The sequence below is a fragment of the Puma concolor genome, chromosome D2 (assembly GCF_028749965.1).
Source record: "Puma concolor isolate L17-30 chromosome D2, mPumCon1.1.hap2, whole genome shotgun sequence".
Taxonomy (NCBI): domain Eukaryota; kingdom Metazoa; phylum Chordata; class Mammalia; order Carnivora; family Felidae; genus Puma; species Puma concolor.
The window spans coordinates 22,970,195-22,986,321 of record NC_141677.1 but is presented as its reverse complement, the minus strand read 5'-3'; the positions used below and the strand labels follow the sequence as shown (position 1 = coordinate 22,986,321).

The 16,127-nt window shown below is 37.0% G+C and overlaps 1 protein-coding gene and 1 pseudogene across 1 annotated transcript in view; one reads left to right on the top strand and one right to left on the bottom strand.

Moving 5' to 3' along the window:
• The window catches only part of ANK3 (ankyrin 3), a 690,167-nt gene that overhangs the window by 322,097 nt on the left and 351,943 nt on the right, over positions 1-16,127 (top strand). The gene's annotated exons all lie outside the window — the stretch shown is intronic.
• On the bottom strand, positions 3,129-4,018 carry LOC147575942 (male-enhanced antigen 1-like; annotated as a pseudogene).

Here is a 16,127-nt window from a genome sequence, read left to right as displayed (position 1 = left end):
TTAACAGGTAGCACACAAGTAGGCCGATATTACCTACAGTGTGATACATGAGGGATGTGGCAATAAGTCCTTTCAGGAAGGTGCCGTGAATTCCGACTGATGAGAAAAGTGAAAATAATACTATGATTTTCTCTGGGTCTTTCCAGAACTGGAGGAGTTGCTGTTTGGAAAGTTTCATAAACCAGACTCTCAAGCAATGCAAAATGAGGCTGCACGGCTATAGCAGTGAAGAGAGTCTTAAAAAAAATCAAACTGAAACAAAAGGGGGTGGAGAAATCAGCTGCAAGTCTCACTGCAGCAGTAGCTATGTCTGATTTCAGGAAAAGGAATTTGAACCCAGCTGGCACTTGCAGTAAGGATTTTACTTTGCCTTCCTTCGTAGATATATTGACATCCCTGCCTGCTTAATGAGGACAACAGTGTCAGGCAGAAGCCACATAATAATAGCATTGCTTCATGCTTGTTTGTTTTCCGAACTCCTTACTGTTGCTAATTAGTTAATGTACCCAGTGTTATTAGCTGATGTCAGAAACACATCTGAGAAGTGGAGTCTACCCAGAAGGATCTCAGTTGGTGTAAAAGCCTGAGTGGGGGAAAATGGGAAGAAAGAGAAGAATCCCCAGCTAGAGGAGGATGCAGCGACTTCAGCCCCGGTGACTGACGCATTCTACTTGTGCACTGGGGGGAGGTGTCTCTCCAGACTGCACTTCATTCTCTCCAGTAGCATATAGGCAGATGCCTTCGTTCTTTTTCTGTCAGTCCTCCAGAGTCCTTCCTTGTCTGAGCGGCACAGCAGATTGCTAAGTGTAATGGCAAAGTTCAAAGTTGAGGGAGTGTTTCGTAGGAGGGGGAGTCTCTGATTCTATTGCCTTCTGCAGATTAATTCTAGAGAGTCTGGGAATAAAGTGAAAAAACATCCTGCAGGGGGTGTGCTGGGAAATGAGTTGCCTGAACAGACGGTGATGGGGGGCTAAGGGCAAAAAGCAACAAAAGTTATTGATTTTCCACTGTGCACATAGCAGTGGGGAGGGATGGGGGACGGTCGTAGGTGGTGGGCCTCTTGGACCAGTTCTTTACAGAGATAATAGCTAAGTGGCAGAGACAGGACAAATATGCTGGAAAAGGGCAAAGCAATACAGAACCACATTAAACAAGTGACCTCAAATATGCAGTCACAATATTTGTTAAGTCTCCAGAAGGTTCATCTCTGCTAGATTGTATCTCTGCCACTCAGGGGCCAAGGGAGCACTGGGAACATAATGACTCTCTAGACTCAATGTACTCAGTTTGTAACACAGGAGTCATAACATCTACCTTACATGATTTTGATGTAGATTCATTAGATAATTCATGTAAATCCTGGCACACGGTGAGTATTTCATACATATGGATGAATTTGTAAATAAAGGAATCAAATGGTTAACATAGTGTCTGGGACATAATAAATGCTCATTTAAGGGACCTATCATTATTGTGGTATTATTTTGTAAGTCTTTAGAGAAAATGGAAGAAGTTTCTTCTCTGGTAACCTAATGTTTGGCTCTACCCTTCCAACTTTGCCCACTGACATACTGAGCAAGAGGATGGTTGGGTAATTTGCATCCTCACAATTCTGTAGAAAGGAATAAATTTGAATTATTAGCATTTTGCTGCCTCAGTTGCTTCAAGGTTTTGGAAAGAAGCCAAAGATAAGAGTGTAGAGGTGCCACTCACTCAATTTTCAGTGGGATTTTGGATACAAGGGACACACAGGTTGGCACCAGGGAGTAAATGAAATCATGCCGGTTAGAGAAGTGGCCCGAGAGAAAGTGTGTGTTTAAACAATTTGTTTACTCAGGTGTGGAATGGGGGCGAGTAACTGGGACCTCCCTGTGATATAATAGAGTAGAAAACCTGGAGGGCCCTCAGTGAATTTCTATCTGAAAGTTGGCCCAGAAAATGCAGGAACAATCATGCATTTCCATTGACAGTGCAATCGTTTATAGATTTCCTGAACAAAAGTCTACCATGGTTGATTAATTTGGTTGAACAGCATTAAGCGGTTTGTTTTTCTTATTGCAACTCATCCAGGCCACCAGGTATAGTGGCAAAAATAGCAAATGAGAAAAAGGCAAGGTAGTAAAAAAAATTATTATCTGCTTTAAAACAGGTACAATGCTAGGTACTTTATAAGAGTTACCAAATTGAGGTGTCATAGTAACTCCATGGAGTATATAAAACACAGGTAAATCTGACTCTAAAATCAATCCTTTTCTATAACTTCTGTAATGAAAACACCTGGATTATCATCTAGGGATCAACAAACTGGCCCCTGCCTGTTTTTGTGAATAAAGTTTTATTGGAGCAAGGCCATGTCCATTTATTTACAAATTGTCTAACACCTGCTTTTATATTACAAAAAGCAAGGTACAATAATTGTGGCAGTGACTGTATGGCCCCAAATACTTGCTACATGGCCCTTTATGAAAAAGTCCTGTGGGGTGCCTGGGTGGCTCCGTCGGTTGGACGTCTGACTTTGGCTCAGGTCATGATCTCACAGTTTGTGGGTTCAAGCCCCGCGTCGGGCTCTGTGCTGACAGCTCGAAGCCTGGAGCCTGCTTTGGATTCTGTGTCTCCCTCTCTCTCTGCTCCTCCCCCACTCATGCTCTGTCTTTCTCTCAAAAAAAATTAAACATTGAAAACGTCTCATGGCCCCTGGAACTATGAGTTTGTTTACTGCCCTGACACTTTGGGCGAGGTTCCTTATGAGACAGTGTCTTCTGCTGTAAAACATGGTTGATGCCAGCCTTGTCTATATTTACAGAATTGTTGTGAGAAGGTAATCTCTTACATGTGAAAATCGTATAGAAATAAAAGTGGTCTACCCTGTAGTATAGTTTAAGTTTTTTCCTCCCATCATACTATTAAGGGAATTTTTTTTTTTTTTTGGCTGTGTACATGGAGTGCTTTATTCACCACAGAGTGATACATGCTAAGATGGGTTGGGCTTGGGCCAACGTCCCTATATGTACAGAACTGAATACAGTGGGTCTCTGAGAGGCAGTCTGATTTGCCTTGATGTGGAAAGGGAGATGGAGAATATGAAGATGGTCTTACAACCAGGGATGTGTTCAGTCCTATGCTGGTAGTCACTTCCAGGCTGGGGTCGATCCCTGCCAGGCTTGGAGGGCCTTCTGTACCACATCTTCCCACTGGGCATCTGATATCTCCAGAGCCCAGGCAGGAACCCCTGGCACAGGCAGGCTTACTCCAGCCATTGTCCTTTTCACCAACTCCACATGTTCTGAAATCACAAAAAGCGGGAGAACAGAAACGATGGGACCAGCTCCACTCCCCCATTCTTTGAATTAACCCATAACCCTTGGGCTAGCAGTGTGGCCAAATCCATCTTGTTATTTCCAGGCAAGCCCACCTGCAACCCAAGTCCAGCACAATAGCCTTTCACCTGGATTCTGAAGTCTGTAAAGTCTTAGATAACAAACCGTTGTTTTAGGAACGCGGTGTTCCTCTATGACTCCCCTTTACTGGCTCTACCCAGTCCCTTTCCTCCAACATTATTCCAAAATGAAAGCATGCTCCCTTTACCCAGGTCCTGTGGCTCCCTCCTCCTCTTCATCCTCGCCCTCTAATGGCAGGTCTGGCAAATGAAGCCCAGGGCCTGGGTCCGATCCTCAATATCACCAACTACATCTTCTCCATCCCCCACCAGTGCCAGCTCTGCCTCCTCTTGTTCAGGATCTTGGTTCAGGGGTTGGTAGGAGTAGCCAGCTGGGCCTGCCCCTGTTTTCTCCTGCTCTTCCTCAGGCTCCTCGCTGCTCCAATCCCCAGTGCCTTCCATAGGGCCCTGGTGTGGCCCTAATTCCTCAGTCTGATTGGGGAAGATACGCTGGGGGCCAGTGGTATCTCCCCCTAGGACTACTGCTGCCATCTGGTAGGGCCGCTCAGAGCCCTTGGCTGAACCCCAAGGGAATTTTCAAATATACAAAAAATTTGAAAGAAGTGCACAGTGAATGCCCATATGCCCATCACCTAGAGACTACGATTAACATTTTTCTAGATTTGTTTTGTTACCTGTGTATCTATCTACCAGTCTCTCTATCCACCCATCATTCCATCCTATTTTTTATGCATTTCAAAGTGAGGTGTGCACACCAGTTTAACTGGAGGTCAATGTGTGTCTACTTTTTTAAGGTAAAACATACATACTGTGGAATGCACAAAATTTAAGTGTATCATTTGATGAATTTTTACAAGTGACCCTTGTTGAGATATAAAACATTATGATCACCTCAGAAAATTCCCTCATGCCCCTTCTCACTTGTTCCCCACCTCACCCCACTCCCAGAGGCAACTGCTGCTCTGATCTTTTTCACTCAGCATATTGTTGTATTTGAGATTCAATGTTTTGTTATGTAGAACAGTGGTTGGTTGCTTTTTGTTGCTGAGAGATATTAATTGGATGGAGGCACCAGTTTATTTCTTCATTCATCTGTTGATCCACACCTAGGTGGTCTCTGCTTTTGGTTATTATGAATAAATCTGTGCACATTCTTGTACCAATTCTTTCATGAACATATGCTTTCTTATTTTTTTGTTTAAACTTCTGGGAGTGAGATTGTTGAGTTGTAGGGTGGTTTTATAAAAAACTGCCAAGTAGCTGTAGAATTTCACCCACCCCCTCTATCCCCCAATAATGTGTTAGAGTTCTGGTTGTTTCACATTCTTGCCACCATTTGATTTGTGTCTGTCTTTTTAACTTTACCCTTTCCAGTATGTGGTTAGTGGTATCTCATGGTGGATTTAATTTGTGTTGCTCTGATAACTAATAATGCTTAATAAGTACCCTTTTATGTATTGGCCATTTGTAAGTATCTGGTAAAGTTGAGTTACTTCTAGTGTATAGTATGAAATGGGAATAGAGGGTTCATTATTCTCCTTACGGGCATGCTGTTGTCCTGTACAACTTGTTCAAAAGACTTTGTTCTCCCAATTGAATTGCTTTGTACCTTTATTATAAATAAATTAAAGATTTAAGTATAGGTCTATTTCTGTTCCATTGATCTATTTGTCTACCTTAACACCAGTACCAGTACTCTCTCGATTATTGTGGTTTTATAATAAATCTTAAATTCAGGTAGTGTAAGTCTTCCAACTTTGTTTTTATTTTTCAAGATTGCTTTGGATATTCTAGATCCTTTTTATCTATTACAAATTTTTGAATAAGCTTGTCATTTAAAAAGAAACTGAAAAAGTTATGATGGGGAATTCATTGAATCTGTAGATCTGAAGAAAATGGGTATTTTAACAATGTTGGGACTTCCAATCTATGAATGTGGTATATCTCTACATTTGTCTAGATCTTTAATTTCTTTCAGCATTATTTCAATGTAAAAATGTGAACATCTTGCATGTTTTTCATAAATTTATTCCTGAGTGGGGGCACCTGGCTGGTTCATTCAGAGGAATGTGCCATTCTTGATCTTGGGGTTGTGAGTTCGTGCCCCATGTTGGGCATAGAGATTACTTTTAAAAAATATTCCTAAGTATTTAGTGGTTGTTGGTGCTTTTAAAAGTAGAATTTTTCTTCTTTCTTTCTTTCTTTCTTTCTTTCTTTCTTTCTTTCTTTCTTTCTTTCTTTTTTTTGAATTTCATTTTCCACGTGTTTGCAGCCAGCATATAAAATAGAGTTGCTATTTGTAAATAGATCTAATTGTATCCTAAAACCAAGCTAAAGTCACTTATTAGTTCTAGGAGTTGTTTTGTAAATGCCTTAGGGTCTTTCTATGTAAACAATTATGTTATCTATGAAAAGAGTCCGTTTTACTCTTCCTTTCCAGTCTTTATGACTTTATTGCTTTTCTTTAACTTTTTACACTGGCTAAGATCTCGTGTACAGTGTTAAATAGAAGTAGTGGAAAGGACAGGCTTACCTTGTTCTTACTCTTAGTACAAAAGCATTCAGTAGTTTACCATTATGTATAATAATAGCTTTTGTAACTTTTTCATAGACTTTTTTTTATCAAATTGAGAAAATTTTCTTAATGACATAAGGAGATTCAATTTTGTGAAATGGATTTCATTTGTTGAGATAATCATATGATTTTTTTTCTTTATTAACTTTTTGATGCATTGTCTTTATTGACTTTTATGAAGATTAATTCAAGTTTGTATTTTTGGAGTAAACCTATTTGTTGCTCAATTTGATTTTGCAAATATTTTCCAAAGTGTTTTTGCATATATCTTGATGAGAGAGATAATTTTGTGTTATTTGTTGTTAATTTCTTTGTTAGATTTTGGTATTAAGATTATTCTGACCTCATTAAATGAGTTGAAGTGTCTCTACCTCCTCGATTTCCTGGAAGACTGGAATATCTGAAGTATAATAGATGCATAGTGTTACATTGGTTTCAGGAGTACAACATAGTGATTGAAGAAGTCTGTACATTATTCTGTGCTCATCACAAATGTAGCTATCATCTTTCACCATACAATACTATTACAATACCATTTACTATATAACCTATACTGTACCTTTTGTCCCTGTGACTTATCCATTCCATAACTGAAAGCCTGTATCTCCCATTCCCCTTCACCCATTTTGCCCAGAGCCCGACTCCCTTCTTCTATGGCAATCATCAATTCTCTGTTTTTATGGATCTGTATCTGCTCTTTTGTGTATTTGTTTATTCACTTGTTTTATTTCTTAGATTCCACATATAAGTGAAGTCATATGGTATTTATCTTTCCCTCTCTGGCTTATTTCACTTTGCATAATATCTTAGAGGTATATGTGTGTGTTTGTGTATGTGTGCATATCTCACATCTTAATTCATTCATCTATTGATGGACACTTGAATTGCTTCCGTATCTTGGCTGTTGTAAATAATGCTGCAATAAACATAAGGGTGCATATGTTTTTAAATTAGTATTTTCATATTATTTGAGTAAATACCCAGTAATGAAATTACTGGATCATATGGTAGTTCTATTTTTAATTTTTTGAGGAACTGCATAAATTTTCCACAGTGGCTGCAACAACTTACATTCCCACAGTGTGCAAGGGTTCCTTTTTCTCCACATCCTTGCCAGCACTTGTGATTTCTTGTCTTTTTGATTCTAGCCATTCTGACAGGGATAGGGTGATGTCTCATAATATTTTTGATTTGCATTTCTTTGATGGTTAGTGATATTGAACATCTTTTCATGTATCTGTTGGGCATCTTTATGTCTTTGGAAAAATGTCCATTCAAGTCCTCTGTTCATTTTTTAATTGGATTATTTTGTTTCTTTGGTGTTGAGTTGTACAAGTTCTTTATATATTTTGGATATTAACTCCTTAGTGGATATATCATTTGTGAATATCATCGACAATTCTCTAGGTTGCCTTTTCATTTTATTGATGGTTTCCTTCACTGTGCTAAAGCCTTTTATTTTGATGTAGTCCCAATAATTTATTTTTGTTTTTGTTTCCCTTGCCTAAGGAGACCTATCTAGAAAAATGCTGCTAAGTCCAGTGTCAAAGAGATTCCTACCTATGTTTTCTTCTGGGAGTTCTATGGCTTCATGTCTTGAATCCATCTTGAGTTTTTTTTTTTTATATGGTGTAAGAAAGTGGTCCAATTTCATTCCTTTGCATGTAGTTGTCCAGTTTTCCCAGTACCACTTATTGAAGAGACTATCTTTTCCCCATAAGTATTCTTGCTTCCTTTGTCATAGGTTAATTGACCATATAAGCATGGATTTATTTCTGGGCTCTGTGTCCCATTGATCAACATATCTGTTTTTATGCCAGTACCATGGTGTTTTGATTACTACAGCTTTGTAGTATATCTTGAAATCTGGAATTGTGATACCTCCAGCTTTGATCTTCTTTCTCAAGATTGCTTTGGCTATTGGAGGTCTTCTGTGGTTCCATACAAATTTTAGGATTATTTGTTCTAGTTCTGTGAAAAATGCTGTTGGTATTTTGATAGAGAGTGCATCGAATTTGCACTTTGCTTTGGGTAAGATGGACATTTTAACAGTATTAATTCTTCCAATACATGAGCATGGAATATCTTCCCATTTGTTTGTGTCCGATTCAATTTCTTTCATCAATGTTTTATAGTTTTCAGAGTATAGGTCTTTTACCTCCTTGCTTAAGTTTATTCCTAGGTATTTTATTCTTTTTGGTGCAGTTGTGAATGGAATTGTTCTTTTAATTTCTTTTTCCACCACTTCATTATTAGTGTATAGAAATGCAACCAATTTCTGTGTATTAATCTTGTATCCTTCAACTTTACTGAATTCACTTATTATTTCTAATTCTTCTTTGGGTAAGTCCTTAGGGTTTGCTATGTATAATATCACATCACCTGCAAATAGTGACAGTTTAACTTCTTCTTAATCAATTTGGATTGCTCTTTCATTCTTCTTTCCTTCCTTCCTTCCTTCCTTTCTTTCTCTTTCTTTCTTTCTTTCCTTCTTTCCTTCTTTCCTTCCTTCCTTCTTTCTTTTCTTCCTTCCTTCCTTCCTTCCTTCCTTCCTTCCTTCCTTCCTTCCTTCCTCTTTCTTTCTTTCTTTCTTTCTTTCTTTCTTTCTATGCTACAACTTCCAGTACTATGTTGAATAAAAGTGGTGAGAGTGGACATCCTTGTCTTGTTCCTGATCTTAGAGGGGAAAGCTCTCAGTTTTTCCCCATTGAGTATAATGTCAGCTATGAGTTTTTCATATATGCCCTTTATTGTATTGAGGTATGTTTCCTCTGAACCCACTTTGTTGAGACTTTTTGTCATGAATGGATGTTGAATTTTTTCAGATGCTTTTTCTGCATTTATTGAGATGATCATGATTTTTAACCTTCATTTTGTTGATGTGGTGTTTCATGTTGATCTGTGAATATTGAACCGGCTTTATATCCCTGAAATAAATCCCATTTGGTTATGGTGAATAATCTTTTCAATGTGTTGTTTAATGCAATTTGTTTATATTTTATTGAGGCCTTTAGTTTTCTTTCTTTTTTGTGTGGTGTCTTTTGTTTGTTTTGGGTATCAGGGTACTACTGGCCTCGTAAAATGTATTTGAAAGCTTTCCTTGTTCTTCTATTTCTCAGAACACTTTGAGAAGAATAGGTATAAACTCTTCTTTAAATATTTGGTAGAATTCACTTGTGAATCCATTTGGTCCTAGGCTTTTGTTTGTTGAGAGTTTTTTGATTTATCACTCAATTTTGTTACTAGTTATTGGTCTGTTTGGCTTTTCTAGAGTTGGTGTAATATTGATATTTCTTACCTAGGAATTTAATTAAACTCATCAGTGAAACCATATGAGTGTGGAGTTTCTCTTGTGAGATGATATTACATGATTTCAATGTCTTTAAAATTTTTTTTAATGTTTATTTTTGACAGAGAGAGAGAGAGAGAGAGAGAGCAGGGGAAGGGCAGAGAGAGAAGGAGACACAGAATCCGAAGCAGGCTCCATGCTCTGAGCTGTCAGCACAGAGCCCGACATGGGGCTAGAACTCACAGACTGCGAGATCATGATCTGAGCCGAAGCCAGACGCTCAACCGACTGAGCCACCCAGGCACCCCGATTTCAATTTCTTTAAAAAAAAAATAGCCTCTCAAATTTTCCTGTTCAGTTTTTGTCAGTTTTAGTAAGTTGTAATTTTATTGAGGAATTTGTCCATTTCATTTAAATTTTGAATTTATTGGCATAAAGTTACTCATAATATTCACTTATCTTTTTAACATCTAGTCCCTAGTAATTATTTATAGTATTGTAAATTGTGTTCTTTGACTTTTTTAGTACCAATTACTTGTAATGCATAACAAGCCACCCCAAAATTAGTAAATTAAAATAATAATCATTTATTTATCTGTGAGTAGGCCATTTGGGCTGGGATTACCTAAGAAGTTCTTAAGAGTCCAGGCAGGTTCACATGGGGGTCTTTGCTCAGCTGCCAGTCTGCTCGGAGGCTCTGCTAAGCCAGAGTTGTTATATAGTGGCTCTGCAGTGTTCTTAGACAGAATGAAAATGTGCAAATTCTCTTGAAGCCTAGTCTTGTTTTATGACAGAATTGCTTTTTATCCATATTTTTTTGATCAAAGTAAGTCACAAGAAGAACCCAGATTTACAAGTTTGAAAAATGGACTTCATCACCAATTCCAAATGACTGTGGTTGTGGGGCAGGGGAGAATTAGTACCATTTTTGCAATCTATCACATATATACTATTATGGAGAAATTGTCATAAATTTGGCAATTTTGTGCAAATAGTCTTATCAGTATCATGATACAGCAGTCTTCGTGCTGTATCTTTCTGGAATTTGCATAACATTGAGTTCTTTGGTGTTTAATCAAAAGCAACTCCTTTTCTCCCGTTAATACTTAGGAAAATTTTGATTGTTTATACGTTTTTGTCTTATAAGTAATTGTGTATTTTGGTTACTTGCACAATCCCAAACCAATAGAGTTTCAAGCTATGTTTTGGTCCATAATATTTTAAGAATTGAAAATGTGGCACTGGTGAAAATTATCATGGATATGTTGATTTGGGGCTTAAAAATAGGTTGATTCTTCGATGTTGTAGATAAACTATAGGTAATATGAAAGGTAATTAAGTACCTTATCATAGGTAAGATATTTCTCTAGGTTTCTCATCTTGTCTGTCAGTAGAGCAATTGTTGGACACAGAAAATGTAAGTGGAGTTGGGCATGTGATAATGGAAATGCAGTTTAATTCTACCAATCTGCAAACATATATTTATGCCTCGCTGTTAAGTCATATTTGTTTCACCTTTTTGGAAATGTACCTCTGGACATTTATCCAACATTACTTATGAGTGTGTGAACTCATCTGGTGAAAAGAGTGGTCATTTTTAGCATTGATTCTCTCATGGGGAAATTGGAGGTGACCTAAATGTCTAAGGGAAGGGGGCTGATTTTTTTTTTAATATGACAGATTTGTCACATGAAATAGTATACAACCATTTAAAAGTTATAGAGGAATATTTAGTGACCTGTATGGATGTTCATTATATATAGTTGGTACATAATATATATTTAGAAGCAGATTGTGAAGCTACTTGTGGTATTCTACTTTTGGTAAGATACTTACATGTAAATACTTGTATGCACAAAAAAGGCTTAAAAGGATATATAACAAAAATGTTAATGGTGGTTATTTCTGAATGATGGCAATATGATTATTTTTCCAGTTTTACTTAAGATAGAATTGACAGCATTGTAGTAGTTCTAGGTGCACAACATGATGATCGGATAAATGTATATATTACAAAATAATTACTACCGTAAGTTTATTGAACATCCATCACCTACAAACTTTTTTCTTGTGTTGAGAACTTTTAAGGTCTACTCTCTTAGCAAGTTTCAAATGTATGATACACTACTGTTAACTTTACTCACCATGCCATACATTATATTCCCAGAAATTATTTATCTTATAACTGGAAGTTTGTACCTTTTGACCACCTTCACCCACCCCCTCTTTGTATCTATGAGTTTAGTGTTTTTAGATTCTATATATAAGTAAGATCATACAGTATTTGTCTTTCTCCGTCTGACTCATTTCACTTAGCATAATGCCCTCAAGGTCCATTCATGCTGTCACAAATGGCAGAATTATCTTCCTTATTGTGGCTGACTAATATTCCTCTGTATGTGTGTGCATGTGGGGGGCGTGTGTAGGTGGGTAGGTGTGTGTGTAAGATTTTTTTTTATTCACTTGTTTGTCCATAGACACTTAGACTGTTTCCATGTTTTGACTATTGTAAATAAAACATGGGGCATGGATACCTTTTCAAGATAGTGATTTTGTTTCCTTCAGATACATACCCAGAAATGGAATTGCTGACTCATTTGGTAATTCTGTTTTCAGTGTTTGTTGTTGTTTGTTGTTTTGCTGTTGTTGTCAAGTGTATTCTTAATCCCCTTTATCTGTTTTACCCATCAACTCCTGCCCCTCTTCCCTCTGACAACCACCTGTTCTCTGTACTTATGGGTCTATATTTGCTATTGTTTGTTTGCTCATTTGCTGTTTTTTTTTAAGATTCCATATATAAGTGAAATTATAGCATGTGCCTTTGTCTGATTTATCTCACTTACCATAATACCCTCTAGGTCCATCCATGTTGTCACAAATGCCAAGGTGTTATTCTTGTTTATGACTAATATTTCACTGTGTGTGTGTGTGTATGTGTGTACATACACATACATACATATATCACATCTTCTTTATCTGTTTATCTCCCAGTGGGCACGTAGGTTGCTTCCTTATTTTTGGCAATTATAAATAATGCTGTAGTAAATATAGGGGTGTGCATATCTTTTTGAATAGTGTTTTAGTTTTCTTTGGGTAAATATCCAGTAGTGGAATCCTTGGATCATATGGTAATTCTATTTTTAATTTTTTGAGGAACCTCCATACTGTTTTTACTGCACCAATTTACATTCCCACCAACGCTGCACAAGGATTCCTTTTTCTTCCACATCCTCGCCAACACTTGCTATTTCTTGTCTTTTTGAATAGCCATTCTAACAGGTATAAGGTAATGCAATATGATTTTCCTGTTTTTAATCCACAATTTAAAATTTTTAGCATATATGTTGAAGACATGAAAAATAAATAAAAATGACTTTTAAAAGCCTTACACAGCCACAACTTACAGAATTATTTGCATTTTTAAATTGCTACACTCTATGTAATAAGATCTATGGAGCTTTATAAAATCTCTAGAGTTACCTAAAGCTTGAGATGATCTACTTATACAAAAGACGGATTTTATTATCATCCTAGTAGAACATGGCATCATGAAATATAGTAGTTTCCTTAGGATTTTTCTTTTGCTGTTAACATTCACAAGAACTCATAAAGATGGGGGAAATTCTTTTCTTATAAGCATCATGTTTTTATTTGAAAACATCACCGTTATTAAAATGACTTACAGACATTTTGGTTGGAAGCAGAATCAGCATTCTTATTCCTTTTTTATAAGTCAAATATTCATGGCTTCCTGAGTCTTTAAAAGAATCAGTTGGCTGGAAAATCATAGTTGAAAATGGCATATATATTGGATCTGTGTTAAACTACTTGCCATAATTTTGTGCTTTTCTTTCCATTCTAACTGATCAGCTCCCTGACATGGTAAAACACATTACATGTCTGTGGTAAAGTGGTATTTCTATTTAGTAAACCCTACTATCACCACTTATGGAATATAGACTTCAGCTAAATGTTACTAGATTTTAGTATCATGTCTGTGAAAAAAAAATCTCCATATTGAAGGTTTTGGTGTATATTTTATTTTCATTGACTGGACTATTGAGGCCAATTTCCATCCAGGAAATAGTTAATGCAGTGTGCAATATGTATGCACAAGGATGTCTATAAGGGGTTATTGAAATTTTGTGGGACCCAAATTAAATTAGATTTAAATTAAGTAGATGCTGGAGAGAATTTTTAAAGTAAGGCAAAGTGTTGTGAAATCACCACCTCTGCAGGATAGACCATGGATTGAATATTTTATTGATATATTTTATTAGGTATGCTGCAGGAAGGTACAGAACACGTCTGGGTGTGTAGAATTGAACGCATGGTTTCTCAGGTGGGAGGAAACACTGAGGAAGATTCTCCACATCTCCGGATCTGTAGCGGCTCTGTGCCTGCAGCACTGTTGTATAGGCAGCTTTTTCCATGTCAACACCTGCTCATTAGGAAATGGACCAACACTCCCCAAGAGCTCTCAGATGGCCTGAGTTTTGTATCCCTGCCAATCCGCACTGGAATTTAATAACAACCGTGAGGTGAAACTTGGGCCTTTCCTCATTGCTAATCCCCCAAACCATCTGGCCTTTCCCTTTCTCTGATTAACGGTAGAGTGTATGTGTTGGGGTGAGGGAGGAGGTTGGAGACAGAAGAAGAGGAATAAACCTATCTTATGTTTCTTAAAGGACAATCCACTCTCCATCAGAGCAGATAGAGGTCCTTGGAGATCATAGCTCTAAGCGCATTCTTCCATTGCGTCCACATCTTTGCCAGCTAGTTGTTTGAAAATCGTACCATTCATTTACTATTGACAAACGTCCAAGTTTAGTTCTTGTAATGAAATAATGCCGAAAAGAAGCATGTAAGTCTGTAATCATGATTCTGATATTAAAACACAAGGTTATGCATGTTCTCTTTCATTTTCTATTAGTTTTAGTAGAGTATTAGAAATACAGGAGATACTCTGTAAATATTTGTTTATTCCAGTGCTTTGCTCTACAAAGGATTTGAAGTCACTTAACAGGAAATATTTAGAATATGATAGCAAATTACAAATAAAACATTGGAACTTTGTAGGGGAAGAAATAGAATGCAAAAGTGAACCACATGGCCAGTGTATTGCATAGAGAATATCGTGGTTTGGGTCCTGTTGAAGGCTCACTCCAGGGCAAATGCTCCTCAAATAGAACTATGTATGGGATCAGTTGTTCTACTTCAAATTGCTCTCTTCCTCATACTACCAAACACTTGTTGAGTTTGGGTGTCATAAATACATGTGTCGGATCATGCTACTTCATAAGGGAAGTGTCCAACAAATATATTTCAACAAGTGAGTTAATAAAGAACTTTGACTTGTCTGTACATAGGATAGAAAACACCCATAGTAATGTCTTTCCATGACTCAAATGACAGTTACTATGTTCAAATACAAAGGGTAGATTCTTTTGCAAATATACACACAGTCACACTATGTATGTATATACATGTGTATACACATAAACATTCCAAGCATCCGTTTTGGACACTAGTGTTCATTCACTCTATTTTTCAGAAACCCTCAGAACAGTATGTCGCAAGCGATATGATGCCTTGGAAGAGGGGTCAGCAAACTGTGGACCTTGGGCCAAATCCGACCTTGTTTTTGAATTGCCTACAAGCTAATCGTGTTTACATTTTTAAATGGTTGAAAACAAATCAAAGGAAGAATAATACTTGATGACACGTGAAAATTATGTGAAATTCCAATTGCAGTATCCATAAATAAAGTTTTATTGGATCCTAGCCACATTCACTGGTTTATATGTGGTCTCTGGCTGCTTTTTGCATTGCAGCGACAAAGTTGAATAACTACAACAGAGACTATCTGGCCTACAGAGCCCAAAATACTTACTATCTGGCCTTTAACAAAAATGTTTGCTGACCCTTACCTTAGAAAATACAAAAAAATGAATAGGATGAAATCTGCCTGAATCAAGCTACACTTCATAGTATTTGGAAAGATACACCCTCTACCCCACCCTTTTTTAAAAAAGAAGAATTGGAAAAGAATAAGAAAATTATTTTCAACTCTTATCTTTTTTTAAAGGGTGTCATAACTTATTTTTTCCAGACATATAACCTTATATGCCAAACAGAATATTTTGAATAGTCAAACTTTATTCCTTAAAAATTGAAGTCCAGTTGCCCCTCCCCTGTTCATGCTCTGTCTCTCTCTGTCCCAAAAAAATAAATAAACGTTGAAAAAAAAAATTGAAGTCCAGTTGGCACGACAATATTCTATTAGTTTCCAGCCTGCAACATAGTGATTCGACCGTTACACCTGACCCTTGAGCAGCATGGATTTGAGCTGCATCGATCAGCCTAACACATACTTGTTTTAAAGAAATATAGTTCAATACTGTAAGTGTATTTTTTCTTCTTCATTATAACACTTTCTTTTCTCTAGCTTACTTCATTGTAAGATAGTATATATAATACATATACAAAATATGTGTTAATCAACTGTTTATGTTATTGGTAAGACTTCTAGTCAATAGTGCTATTAGCAGTTAAGTTTTTAGGGAGTCAGAAGTCAACTGTGCAGAGAGTTGGTGCCCCTAACCCCCATGTTGTTCAAGGATACACTATAAATACTTCACAAAGTGCTCACGATAAGTCTAGTTACTACCTGTTACAATACAAAGTTATTGTAATATAACTGATTATAGTTCCTATGATGTACTTTTCATCCCCATGACTTGTTTATCTTATAGCTGGAAGTTTTCACCTCTTAACCCCTTCACCTGTTTTGCCCATCCCCACACACTTCTCCCCTCTGGCAACCACAAGTTCTCTGTATTTATGAATCTACTTCTGTTTGTTTG